At 37.4% G+C, this 13,589-nt stretch overlaps 1 pseudogene; it reads right to left on the bottom strand.

The window, feature by feature from the left end:
• Positions 1–948: 948 nt before the first annotated feature.
• Positions 949–13,589, bottom strand: part of LOC122143807 — a 22,356-nt pseudogene continuing 9,715 nt past the window's right edge.

The following is a 13,589-nucleotide window of genomic DNA, read 5'->3' as shown; positions in this document are numbered from 1 at the left end:
AAAGGGGATCAGGGTTTTTTAAAGATCCCTACTTTACAGAACCCCGAGAGAGGGATTTCCCCTGTTTTGGTTGTTACTCTTGATTCCAATACGATACGCGCTGGTGTGAGACGATCCCCAGTGCTCTATCTAGTGCTTATAATTTTATTTGCAAGTCCGTGTCTGTGCACCCCCCCAAAGCATATTCCTTAACACTTTTCATAAAAGATTCATCAATCTATTTTAGATGAACTGAAAGTCCCGCACAGTTTCCGTACTTGAGGCCTCTTTCTGCCTGCCACTGGTCGCCAACGGGAGCCCCCGCCTAAAAAAACACACCATTTGGGTTTTTTGGGTTTTTGCTGTGCGCTGGTCGGATTCTCAAACAAAAATTTGAAAACCCCCAGAGTGTTTTTTAAATTTTTTGGAAAATCAACCACAAATTTTACTTAAAGGGTACGCTGGGGTAAGAGAATGTATTTTTCAAATCACTTTAATGAACTTTAATGTAAAGTTTTTAAAATTTAAAATTTTCCTTAAATGCTTTCACACTTTGTCCAATTCTTCTCTACAAACCCCTTTTTACACTTCTGAAAACGTACTTTTTTTCAATATAATTTTTTTTTTTTTTTGATTTGAGTTTAAGGTGATTTTTTATTGTTTGGGACTGGCAACTTAATCAGGTAAATTTGATTTACCATTTAATAAACATTTTGACGAAAAATTGAAAAAAGACATTTAAGAGAAAAAAGGGTGACAGAATTTAAATTAAAGATGGGAGAACAATTAATTTTTTAAATGGCTATAGGTTCTCCTAAGAAACTATTGTTTTTCCCCTGAAACTCTGAGTTTGCTCACATGAACAAAGAAATAAAAGCCTTTTCCCCCCATCTCAAATTTTTTCCCATCACAAAGTTTTGGAAACAAACACAAAAAATTGAAAATAATCTATAAAAACAAAAAAATAAATCACCCCTGTCCATTTGAGAGTAGATCCACCCTCTCCTTGGTCTGCGCTGGAGACTGGGGTTCTTTTTGGATGGCTTTCCCTCCATGATGCTGCTTGGTCCTTCTGGGACCCTTCTTTTAGCACTCGCGAACTCCTTTATCTGCACACCACAAACACTACCAGCACCAGCAAAGTCACAAACTATCATCCAAAGGCGGGGCTCATTGATGTCAAAGTGCTTGTGCGGCTAGGGCCCCGGGGGCACCCCTGCGGATGGCCGGTAGCCCAAACCTTGGACCTTGCCCTCAGACAGAGTCTCCATGGCCTTTGACTGGGAGGCAGGGGTCTTGTGATAAGGAAACTTGTTTTGCATTTAGGAGGTCCTTAGTTGCAGCAATTAAAAGTCTGCCATCCTCATCACTAGCCTTGGAGGAAGCTTAGTTGTGGGAATGTCTTCTTCAGCGTCGAGGGCCGTGTCTGTGCTACTGAGGACTGGCCCGTCACATACTGAATCTCTGTAGCTGGTAAACTGCAGTATTTGCTGTTGCAGTAACCATATAATTGGGAGACAAAACGGACAGAGAGGAGAATAAAACTCCTAAAATGAGCTTAACCAGACAACAAAAAAGAAGGAATATCTAACTTTATCCACATCAACTGGAGCGTAGATGCAAAATGGGCTGTGCTCTCAGCCAACATAATCCACAAAATTTCTCATCTTAACTCCGATTTGACCCAAAAAATAAATCAAGCAAACTGAACAGAAATAGTTTTTTCTAAAAAAAGATAAGGGTAAAACTACTGGCAATACTATGACGCTTTTGGGAACACGTAAAAAAAATTTTTTCTTTTTTTTGCACATTTTTTCATAATAAATATTCAGAGTTTGGATCATTTTTTTTTTTTTTTTTTTAGGAAATTAACACTTTTTTTTAGCGAATTTGTTAAATTAATCAAAAAATGACAAATTTAAAAAATTTATAAATGTTACAAAGGTTACTTCTATTTCAAAAAATGAGGTTCTTTTGAACTCTATTCATCAAATGCTTCTGAAAAAATGTATCACAGTTTCCACAAAAAAATGAAAAAACACAAATCACATTGTAGAATGATTTCTGAAGGTATGTTAAATGAAAACTGGAGTTTAAAAAAGTTTAAAAATAAATTATATTAAAATAAAAAAAAATATATTAAAATAGTTTAAAAAAAACGTTCTTTATTATTGTATTTTTGATCAAAATCCCTTTATGCAGTTTTTGTGATCACAAGAGTTTTCTCTGAAAAACTTTTAAAAATCTTACCAATCTTAAAAATCTTGATAGGTAGTGTAATTTGGGAATTAAAAGGTGTTATAATTCATGATTTTATATTAAATTTTTATTATTATTATTAATAATAACATAATTATAATTATTATTATTTAGGCAGTAAGCTAGAAAAAACTTGCCTAGCAGGCACTAAGTTAATTTTAAAAGCTATAGCTCATAAACAGCTACATCCGTACAGGCTTAAAAAAAAAAAAAAGTTCTCTAAAGAACATACACAAAAACATCACATACAACACTGCTTTAGTTAACACACGCAATAGGGAAGGTGATGAAGGGGTTGAGCAATCCAGTTGAAAAGGGGACTGTTATAACATAACCAGTGGATGAATCACTTGTACAACAACCAAAAATCTACACTACCAAGTAAAGAAATCTATCTATCTGTCTATCTGTCTGTCTGTCCTGTCTATGATCTCATCTTGTCTATCTATCTGTCTATCTGTCATCACACTCCTAGCTATCAGTGAGGAATAGCGTCTTCACTGAGCTTTGTCCACTCTCACCTCCCTAACAAAAATATGCTGACATCAGTGCTGGAAGCCTTGGAAACGCAGGCCTCCCAACGTAGGACAATAGAACAGACTGTGGCTGGAGTTGGCCCACACACACTATCAGTCTTTTCCTGTGGCTTTGATCAGCATCGTTAAGCCCAAAGATGAGGGCACTCTGTGTGAGATCCGGCAACCTCAGAGCATCTGATGCCACGTCGGAGAAGGTGCCACTCTGAATTCCCGGCAGCGCACATCCTCTGTCTACTACCCCGCTTTCGAACGCCCCACCCCGGTGGCCAAATAGTACCGCTACACTTTCCACCCTGGAGAAGCTGCCTGGCGACACACGCCCAACCGTTCGTTGGTGGACGTACAGGAGTTTTCTCGACAAATGGGCTTTGCACGTCTCTGCCAGAGGTGGCACTCTGACACCGTTCTCGCCCCGGGTGAAGGTGCATCTGGCATGGCTGCATTCCCGTACGCTGCTCTGTGCATTGGGAGACACTAGGTCCCCGGACACTTGTCCACACCAGCTTGTTTCCAGTTGCGGGGTCGATGGGGAAGTGGTAGTAGTCGCAGGAGACAAGGGCTTCTCTGTGGTCGGGCTAAACCCCAGCCGTGGGCTAAGATGTCACTGACCGCAGTGAACAGGCAGCTAACAGCAATGAAAGAACAAAAAGAAGAACTGTTATGCAAATGACAATACAAACAATCCAAACACACAATAAAAGTCTATTTAGCATGAATGACCACTGCGCCATCAGTTTGTATTGTAACAAGAGTCAACAATATAACGATAAAGAAAAAACCACTGGTGCTAGAAAATTCTTTTCATTTGTTTGATGGCTACATACTCATGTCCTTTCAACAACTACGAGACAAGTTTGACATTTCATAATCACCAGTGGAAGAGTCACTAATTCAAGAAAACGGAGCCAAGAGTCATTTACAGTTGTGATGAAATGGAAGTAGCAACAGATGATTTCTTCCATAGTGTGACGTGCATCTGGGTAAAAATGGATTATTGAAAAAATATACAGGGTGGAAGTGAGGTTTATGTGGACAAAATTATTGGTGAAGTCCAGCATACGTCATAAGAAAGGTCTGTCATTTCGCAGGAAAGAAAAAACACATTAATAGATGATAATGTGTTTAGAAGGGAATAATTTCTATTTCATCCCAACATTTTATAAGAATGATCGTTGAGAAATTGAAGATTTGTGCAAACCATTTTATTTGAAATAAGACAACAGAAAACACTGTTTAAAATTGCTCACATCATCTCCCACTTGGCCTTGTTCTTAATGAAATAAGGCACTATATAAGAAATACATTAGTGAGACTGCCATTTGGCTGCACCATTTGTAAAGACCCATTCACCTTTTCTTCAAAATCTGCTAGTTATGTTTTATTTGAACTAATGTATGTATTTTCTTTGGAACAATGTTCCTTTCAGATCATGAGTGATATGGGAATATTTCGAAAATTTTCAAATTTCAAGAATCTCCCTTTTTTTGAATTTCATCAGATACCACAAAAAAAACTGCAAAAAGTTTCACCACTTTCTATGCAATGAAAAAACACTGCTTGCACTGTCCAGGATGGTGAGAACCTTGTTTGTGTTAAATTTGTCTTTTTATTATTATTACAATTGTTTCAATGTGTGTATTTTACTGGTAACACAATAAATATTCATTAATGCACAACAGTATGCTGTACAAAATATTGCTCAATGGGCAATTTAAAAAAATGTCATTATTATATTGAAAAAGAGAAAAAAACAGAGAATATCAACAGCTAGCATTACGTTTAGGTAATGAGCAATATCTCAAGGGCATATTGATGTCATAATATGGAACGAATGACCTCAGAACTTTTAAGTGCAACATCAGTGGCAGGATTGTAAGCATGTTCTCTTGAGCCAGCTATGCAAGCAGAGGCGTAAACGCTCATAATTCCTCTCAAAATAAAAGTCTGCTTCCACAGTCTTCAACAAATCACCCATGCAAAAAACACTTTATAGACCAACAACAGGGAACCTTAGAATCGTTGACAGCACTCCCGCAGCCGGTGACCTTCAGAGCACCAATGACAAAGAAGCCTGTATTACAGCCGCTCTAAAGTTACTGCAGCTTAGCTTGCCCCATTGAAAGCCAAAATTCCCGTCATAACGGCCCCCTCTTGCCTCTGGCTCATCCAGCAAGCCGACTGCAACAGCATGTTAACGGCCCCTAATAGTCTTATGAGCTAGCCCAATTTAATTAATTCGGACACCTAAACCGACAGGCAAGCTTGGCTTGGGACAAAATTCATCACCAAAAAATATGATGCTGGAAAGCGCGGACACATGGGCCTCGCTGTCATCATCAGTTTCTAAACACAACGCTCTATCAACTGCTGATCATGAATCCCCTGTAGTTTTATTACCATTCCTCAACAACAGACCGCACAGAAGACCTATTATAAAATTGCAGGAGACTAATGCCTTCCTCGCTAATACGGGGAGGGCTTGAATCAAAACAAACAGACATTGAATATTCTCCAGCCAACAAATACTGCCATCGCTGGGAACTGTGGGAACGATGCCAGAGCGCTTGGGCTTCGGATGCACAATGTTGCTCTTCATGGAGGCTGATGGGGATTGTTTTCAGGGTACAGACTGAGCATGAATAGCGATTTAGACAAAGCTGTGCGTTCCCCAGAGGCCCGTAGCTCTAGAAAGGGCCAGCAGTGAACTGACACAGACGAGGGTTTTGAATTAGGGCAGGCGAGGGGGGAATTGACAACTTCACACTGATTACAGTACAATGTCTGTATGGCTTAGTTGTGCTTCTAAAGTGAAGAATGAGTACACTGTTGTCGCACGAGTTGGGTTTTTTTTTCCTTCAAAAGGTTCTGGTAAGGAGAGAACTGGCAAACCCAAGATATAGAGAACACTTTTTCACGCACTCCTTTTGCTTTCAAAAACCACAAGAAGGAACGAATGTGGTACAAAACACTAAAGACATGTTACAACTAACTCCATCTTCTCATCCCACCCTAACAGCGTCGGGTTTAAAGGGCATTTGTACGAAACTAATTTGGACATTTTTACGGAAGCTTACATAAATATGACTTCTTTATGTGAGAGTGGTATTTCGAATTCTTGCCATCCATGTCTGTGTAATGTCTTCAACATTCAGAAATATGCAGTTCTGGCACCAATTTCAAACGGAACCCTTTTATAGCTGGTGACTTGTCAAAGTGCCATTTTTCATAGAAAATCAATTAATATACAAAGACGTTCATAAATATTTATTCTAAATGTTATGCAGACATATTATTAGTCCTTAAAGGCCATGAGAAAACAACAAACAAAGCAAAAAAAGCGTTCTTAAACTCTATTAAGACTAAAGATTATTATCTTCTTGTTCATCAGAGAACAGATTATTAATGAAGATCCTACTTGCATTTTGTTCCCTTTCTGTGGTCCTTTACAGATTTTTGATTAAGTGAACACACAGGATAGAAGTTCAATTAACTATTTATCTGAATATATATTAAGCGGTATACATTTAAAACCGTAAATTTTACACTTTGCAAGGGTATTGTTTGACTGAGCTGCCTCTTATGAGCCATGATGTTTTGTAATGACTCATTGCGGGGTTTTCCTGACTAACCTTTGAGTAAATGGAACTTGGCATTTTCACTGATACATGAGCTTGCAATCTGTGCATACATAATTACATAACATCACATTTTTTTTATACTTGGTGAGTAATCAATGACGTAACTAAATACTGAACATGGGGGTGACCAAATGTAATAGTGTCATTGAACAACCCCCTGGGTGTGTCTCAGTGAAATTTGGGCCTATGAACCTTCAGGTTAAATTTGAGAAGAGTTTTGTGTCCCTCAAGACAAAACATAGGGGCATGCAATTTTACAAGAACAGACACAGGGCCAGATGTGATATCATCAGGACTCCATGTGCCAGACAATCACCTGTTACACCCTCTGATACATAATAACTGAAGACTGCGAAGCAAGAACAAACATTCCCTGTCTAGAGGCATTCATGCCCGTTTAAATAATCCACAACAGCCAACGAGTCTGCAGGGTGGCCCATGATGAGTGAGGAATTTCCTGCAAATGTCAGGCCCCCTGCCAAACACATTGCATCATTTGCGTCAATGCCAATAATAAGTTTTTTCGAGGGTGCATGGATGATTTGAAACCGCATAGCCAACTGCTAAACCTCTGGTGTTGTGAAACTAACAATGCACATTGGCCTACATGGGTATCAAACAACTGAATCCAATTTTTGAAAACTGAGCATTCAGCAGTAAGCTGTGTGCATTATGGGATTTAAAGGTCCCCTGATAAAGACCTGCACTAATGAATGAGCCGCAGTTTGAAGAGAGATACCCAAATTACACACTCAGCTGGCTTCTATACTTTCATGAGGATATTAAGTAATGTAAATCTTTACAACACATGCCCATTATAAGCCATGTCAAACATGACATTGGTTTATGAACAATAACCCTATGTCAATGCACATGTCTTTAGAATGAAAACATATAGAAAATATCAAGCCAATTGACATCAAACCATGACTATAGACATAGTATTAAGTCATATGAATCACTTTGAAAAAATCAAAAAATATCAAATGGTTTTTAATATCTTCAAAACAAAAACAACATAGGAACATTAATGAATGGTTTTACCAAGCAGTAGTTTTAAGTAAAACAAATGTCCTTTAAACTAATACATATGAATATTACTAAGCCATAGACAACCACCAACAATGTAATATAATTTACCCAAAAAGAAAAAAAAATTTACTTCCCATTTTAATACATCTTAAAAATAGGTCAAGTGGTGCCCTAATTTAACCTTTAAAAATTCCACGTTTGATAGAATTGTTATTTAGAGTTTTTATTTTTAAAATATTGACTAATGTAGGATAATATGTGAAATTAGTACCACAAACAATAGCCTACAATAATACTCTTAAGATTGTGTTTATCCATTTAAGCTGTTGTCATAAGCCTACGTGTGCCACCTTAACTATTAATATCGTTTAAAGGAAAAAATAATTTGCTTTATTATCCTGTGCTAATCTTTTGTTTTGGGCTCCATCCTCACTACAGTAGTATACACCAAGAGCGACACCAGGTACCTCTACTGTCCCTTTAAATCCAACAACAAGCCAGAATTATTCGATAGGACTAGAGAAGCATAATGCGTAAATAAATGTATCACTTACCATTATCAGCGACCAACTCATAGACATTTTTCCCAGGCATTGTCCCAGTGGAATCACTCTTGTTTAAATATGCCCAGATCCACAATCTGTTACTTTTTGCTTTCATAGGTGGAGCATCAGCATCTCCGCATCAACAGGACACCCACAATTGTTGTGAGGTATTGTCCCTTTGCTGGCTTATTCCCTCAGAATGTACAAATTCCGTCCACTGGACGCCTTTATAGTCTGTGCCCCGCGTGCACTGGTTTCAAGTAGTAGGGGACAAGCGCTTCGTTTTGGAGAAGAAACGCTATAATTCCCATAGCGATGATGGATGGATCTGTGGACTGAAGTCTGGCTGCTGTTTGTCCAGGTTACCGATTCCTGTGCCGCAAAGACGGGCTGCGGATGGGCGGGTACTGGCGACACACGTCACGACCGAAACTCGTCACTGGCTGCTTGTCTGCGCCGCACGCCGTATCAGGAGCCTGATACGAGCCGGTTTCCGGGAAGATACTGGGGGAGTCGTGGTGTAAGTGGAGTCAGACTAAACAAATAGTATGACTAAAGGTGTTGCACAGGTGTACTGTACGCACACACAAAGTAATGAAGTTTAATTATTATCATTGTGGCACACACTGTGTAAATCATTACAGTAAAATTGGACAATGTGACCTCAATTTAACCTTACAACTTATATAAAGTTAAATATAAAAGCCTGTATAAATGTGTAAAAACATATATAACATGCTGAATAAAAATCTGTTTATTTTAAAATTTTATCATTTAAATTTTATAATTTTAAGAACCCATCCTTGCTGAATAAAATCATTGTGACACTGAAGACTGTATATATGATGCTGAAAATTCAGCTTTGCTTCACAGGAATAAATTATATTCTAAAAGTATATTCATATAGAAAACTGTTATTTTAAATAATATTTCCAAAAAAATGATTTTTTTCTATGTTTTTGATCAAATATAGCCTTGATGAGCATAAGAAAGTTTTTTTTTAAAGAACACACACACACACACACACACACCCACACACACACACCACACACCACACACACACACACACACACACACTCACAAATGTAATAAAACATACAAACGACAGATATAAAAACATATGTAAATATAACTATATAAATATATAAGGTTCTTATAAAAATATTACATATTTGATAAATAATAGGCCTACATTTACATACATTTATGTTAATTGTATCATTTATGCTATGGAATGATAACAAATATTATAGGGCTATCTAAATCAAATATTACACACATAAATGTATGAAAGTAGGCCTATGCCTATACCTACACATGTCCAGTCTCTCATTTGCATTATGGTTTGAAAAGAAAGTACCTCATCCAAACAGTCCATTCTCATGGCCTCAGACATATGCAAACAGCATACGCTCTTTTGTGTCACTGGCCCAAAGACAGGAGAATCATTTCCCAGTGTGTTCTCAGACAGGCCACTGGCAGATGAAGAGCACACCATCTGGCAAAGGCCTACACGTGCATCTGAGAGCTAAAAGGATGAAATGGAGAAATGCTCCCACTTGCCAAACTGTTTCTGCCCCGGGAACTCGCTCTAAGTGGGTTAGTGAGTTAGACGTTAGGGTAAGGACAAAATGCCTTGCTATGACGAACATTAGTGCATCCTGCAGAAATGTACAACAATATGTTTATTTTGTGCCTTTGTGCAGTCACACAGAACCACCTAGTGCTATAAACAAACAACATTCCATCAGCACTGTGGAGTGAAAGCCTTTAATATTTTACTACATTTTTATTATGTGTGCTGACACCAGATTTTTGTTAGCATCTGCTACAGGATATAAAGTGATGTGTCTGTAGTTCTAGAGTTTCAGATCATGAATATGTCTAAAGCTAACAACCAAAGTATATTTTATAATTATATGTCAGTCATTATGTTAATATGTCATCAGTAGAACAGCAATACTCAAAATGCCTTACAAATATTACGTTGTAAATCAGTATATTATATTATATTCTATTATATTATATTATATTACATTCATATTTATATATTATTTGAATGATTTTATTTCTTGTGCAAACTAAGACATTTAAAGTCAGAAAGTAAAGAGAAAAACACTATTGATGTAAAAGAAAATACAGCGTCAATCCACCCCGGTCTTAGTTTTGTATTTTTTTTTTTTCATATTCTGCCTGCCCTCTGCTGGCTGAAAAAGAAGCCATATATTGAGAATTTTACAATATCGGGGTTAACCTAGTTAATGATTTGATTTTGTGACAATAATTTATTACAATAAATAATGACATTTAATTAAGCGAAGGCTAAAGATTAGGACTTGATAAGTTTTACCCAATTTGGTACTAAGGCAACTTAAAGTGAATGTTTCAATGGTTTAAAAGGTCTAAGCAATTGCTTGGAGTGCCCCCGCAGAGAGAGACAACAACCATTAGGAATATATTGAAGAAATGCCACTCATTATACATAGGTCTGTATAAAGATGTGTAAACAAACAAAATAATTGAAAACATCAAGCAATATATTAAGGACCTATTAAGGCGTACAGCCACCATTTGCCAAACTTCACACCGATTTGGAATGCTGTTACTAGTTCTGAATGTGTTTATGAGGGGATAGATTAACAAAGCCACATATAGAATCTACTAAACACTGGGGTGCGTCAGAACTACTACATAAAGTTTGCAGTGTTGTTTATGTCCTAGCAGACATATAACGGAAGCCACATAGAAAATCATGACTTCATTTGCATATCAGACACAACTCCATTCCTAGGAAACCATTGGATCTTACGACCCCAACTATAGATGGATAGTCTATTATGTAGATAGATAGATAAATTGTGTGGTGTGCCGTGTGTGTCAATATATTGGTAGAGTTCACAGGCAAATGTATGTTTCTGTAGGTCATGTAATATAGATAGAAATATTAACGTTTTAAACAGTTGTAAATAATAGATTGTCAAAATCTAAAAGTAACCACGCACCAACTTTTTCTTTTACACTTTTTTGGTTTACTTGCTTTTCTCATACATTTAAGATATTATGACCATTTTGCATATTATTTTTCATGGTTTTTTCCTTTATTACTGCATAGGTTTTTCACTATCAACAATAATACATTTAGTTGTTTAAAATTAGGTTGCATATTAATCCACTATGTTGCAGGCTACTAACAGAATAAAAGGTTCTCATGTTTACCCTTCAGAATTGATGCCCTAAACGCACTCTTCCAGTCCGTAAGTCGTAGTGTACCAGGCTACCATTCTTTCTCAGTAAATTTAATTGCTTTGTGTGTTGTCCATGTAATCATGGACATTAGGCTCTTTCGCAGGAATATCATTTCAAACCTGCCATAACAACTTAGGGAAAAGTAACATAGGCTTTAGGGTAATGGAAATTGACTTTGATTGAGGCAATTCCGCTTGTACCGGTAACAGCTTAATAGCCAAATTTATGCAAAGAATCAGCCAACAGAGAGACTTCACTGAGAGAAGACGAGATTTCACAGCTACTTCACCGCCTACATACTCTGTTGACAAAATATCATGATGTTACGTGACTGCAGAATACTGGTACCCCCACCCCAATGTAAATGCAACATGATCTTTTTTTTTTTTTTTGTAATTAAAATAGGCCTATTTAAGACATGATGAAACAAAAAAAATCGCCTTTTCATTTTTTAATACACTTCAGAAAAAGCTTCTATATACAATAAATATACAAGTATATTTCCAGTTAATTTACAATGTTTGCTGTACAAATTCGCAAAGTTTAACTATGTATATGTATAACATTATATTATAAATATATATTATATGATATTTTTATATTGGTAAATCACTGCAATATTTGCGTGGATGTGGCCATTTGTGCTTTAATAACCAATTTACACTAAAATGTCACACCTCAGCTTTTTGCATTCCAGCAAGGAAATCTGACTTCTCGCGGGATCCTCCCGATGAAATATCGCGGAGGCAAATCTAAGAAAGGTGGAGACTTCGGGATAACTTCCTGCACAGTACTCTCAAGAATTATACCTCACACTTAAACAGCAGGCCGACGTCAAAACCAAGTTTCGAAGATGGATGGATTAGTAACGCAAATAAACTCGCTAACAAGCACCTTCATCAACACGTTTCCTCGCACAAGTAGGATTTTACCGCTAGCATCCAGCCTGCTAGCTAACAACAGCTACCAGGACGGCAGATTGTACACATCAGATCAAGACGGTCTCGTATCGAAGGACAGTATGGGTGAGTTCAACTCGCTTCTTATGGATCAGTTAACTTACAGTGTCACCTCGCGTTTCGGTTTCCAAAGAAACAGCGAGAGCGAGTCACTTTAGCGTCATTTTAAAAGAAGAAACTGTGTCCAAGTGGAAAAAAGAAAGAAAGAAGAAAACTTGCAACTTTGCAGATGAATATTTGACTAGGCGCCAGTGTCGCAAACTGGCTCGGCTTGTCCAAACCAGTAAATTCCAGGCGTTTACGTCAAGATTAATGACTCCCTGCTCTGCCACTACAGTATTATTGTTTACCTTTCGGATGTAAGTGGCTTTGACGTTGTTTGATTGTTTTTAAAACAGTTTGTACTAGTTGCTGTGGCTCAGTTTCAAGGAAGCCCCCCCCCTTAAAGGTACAGTTATTTTTTGCTGATGAATAAAAATTAATATTTAAAGAAATAAACCGCCACTTTGGCACGTTTTATTACAATGATATGCCTTAAACAAGATTGACAGTCGAAACCATGTCAGTTTAGTAGATAAAGCAGTTTTATTTAACAGAAGCGGGTCGCCCCCCTTATGGGTGCCGTCATATTTACATCACATGACACGCTGTGCGATGACCCGATTTACTACTATTATTAATAACCACAATAATAGTGTCAGTGTAAGAAGACAGGCAGGTGATACCGGGTAATGTAAACAAATATTAAAGTGGGAAAACCGTTAGGTTAGTGCATGTTTTGCACTTTCATGCCTCTACTACTGCGACTCTGCTGGTTTGAATAAAGTGCAAAATGTTATAAGTTGTCTACAAATCCTGTTTTGGGTTGGCTTCATTTCCATATTTACTCTCTCGATTTCAGGTTGTTGATTACGTATTGAACTTACTGTATTTTTATTAGCAGTTATTTTTTTATTATACCAATGGAAATGAAAATAAAAAGCTGTGCTTGTTTTGGCTGGCTGGCATTCTATGTCAGGTGACCAAAGCCATTGCCTCATTCTTGTATTGTTAGTGTGCCAAAAGCAAAATTGAGCCATTCAGAAGTAAGGCTATTTTTTTTATGACTGAGTTCATTATGGCTGGCTGGCAAAAACTCTTTATATGGATCTTTTCTGTCATCCATGTGGTTATTCCTCAATGATGTGGGTCTTAGACTGTATAACACCATAGAGTGGGAGTTTTTTAATCTCAAACAACACAACCTCTGCATACTAGGAGTGGAAGATGCAGCATAATGTCCCTTTTACATTTACTTTTGTTGAGAATATAAGCACCGGAGACTCAAAGGAAAAGGTTTGTGTTTTCGATACATGCTGCATAGCATAATGGTCATTTGCCTTCCCAGCTGTA

Source organism: Cyprinus carpio, unplaced genomic scaffold, assembly GCF_018340385.1.
Source record: "Cyprinus carpio isolate SPL01 unplaced genomic scaffold, ASM1834038v1 S000006507, whole genome shotgun sequence".
In the NCBI taxonomy this organism is placed as follows: Eukaryota; Metazoa; Chordata; class Actinopteri; order Cypriniformes; family Cyprinidae; genus Cyprinus; species Cyprinus carpio.
The sequence above is the reverse complement of the archived record's forward strand: the minus strand, read 5'-3'. Positions and strand labels throughout refer to the sequence as shown.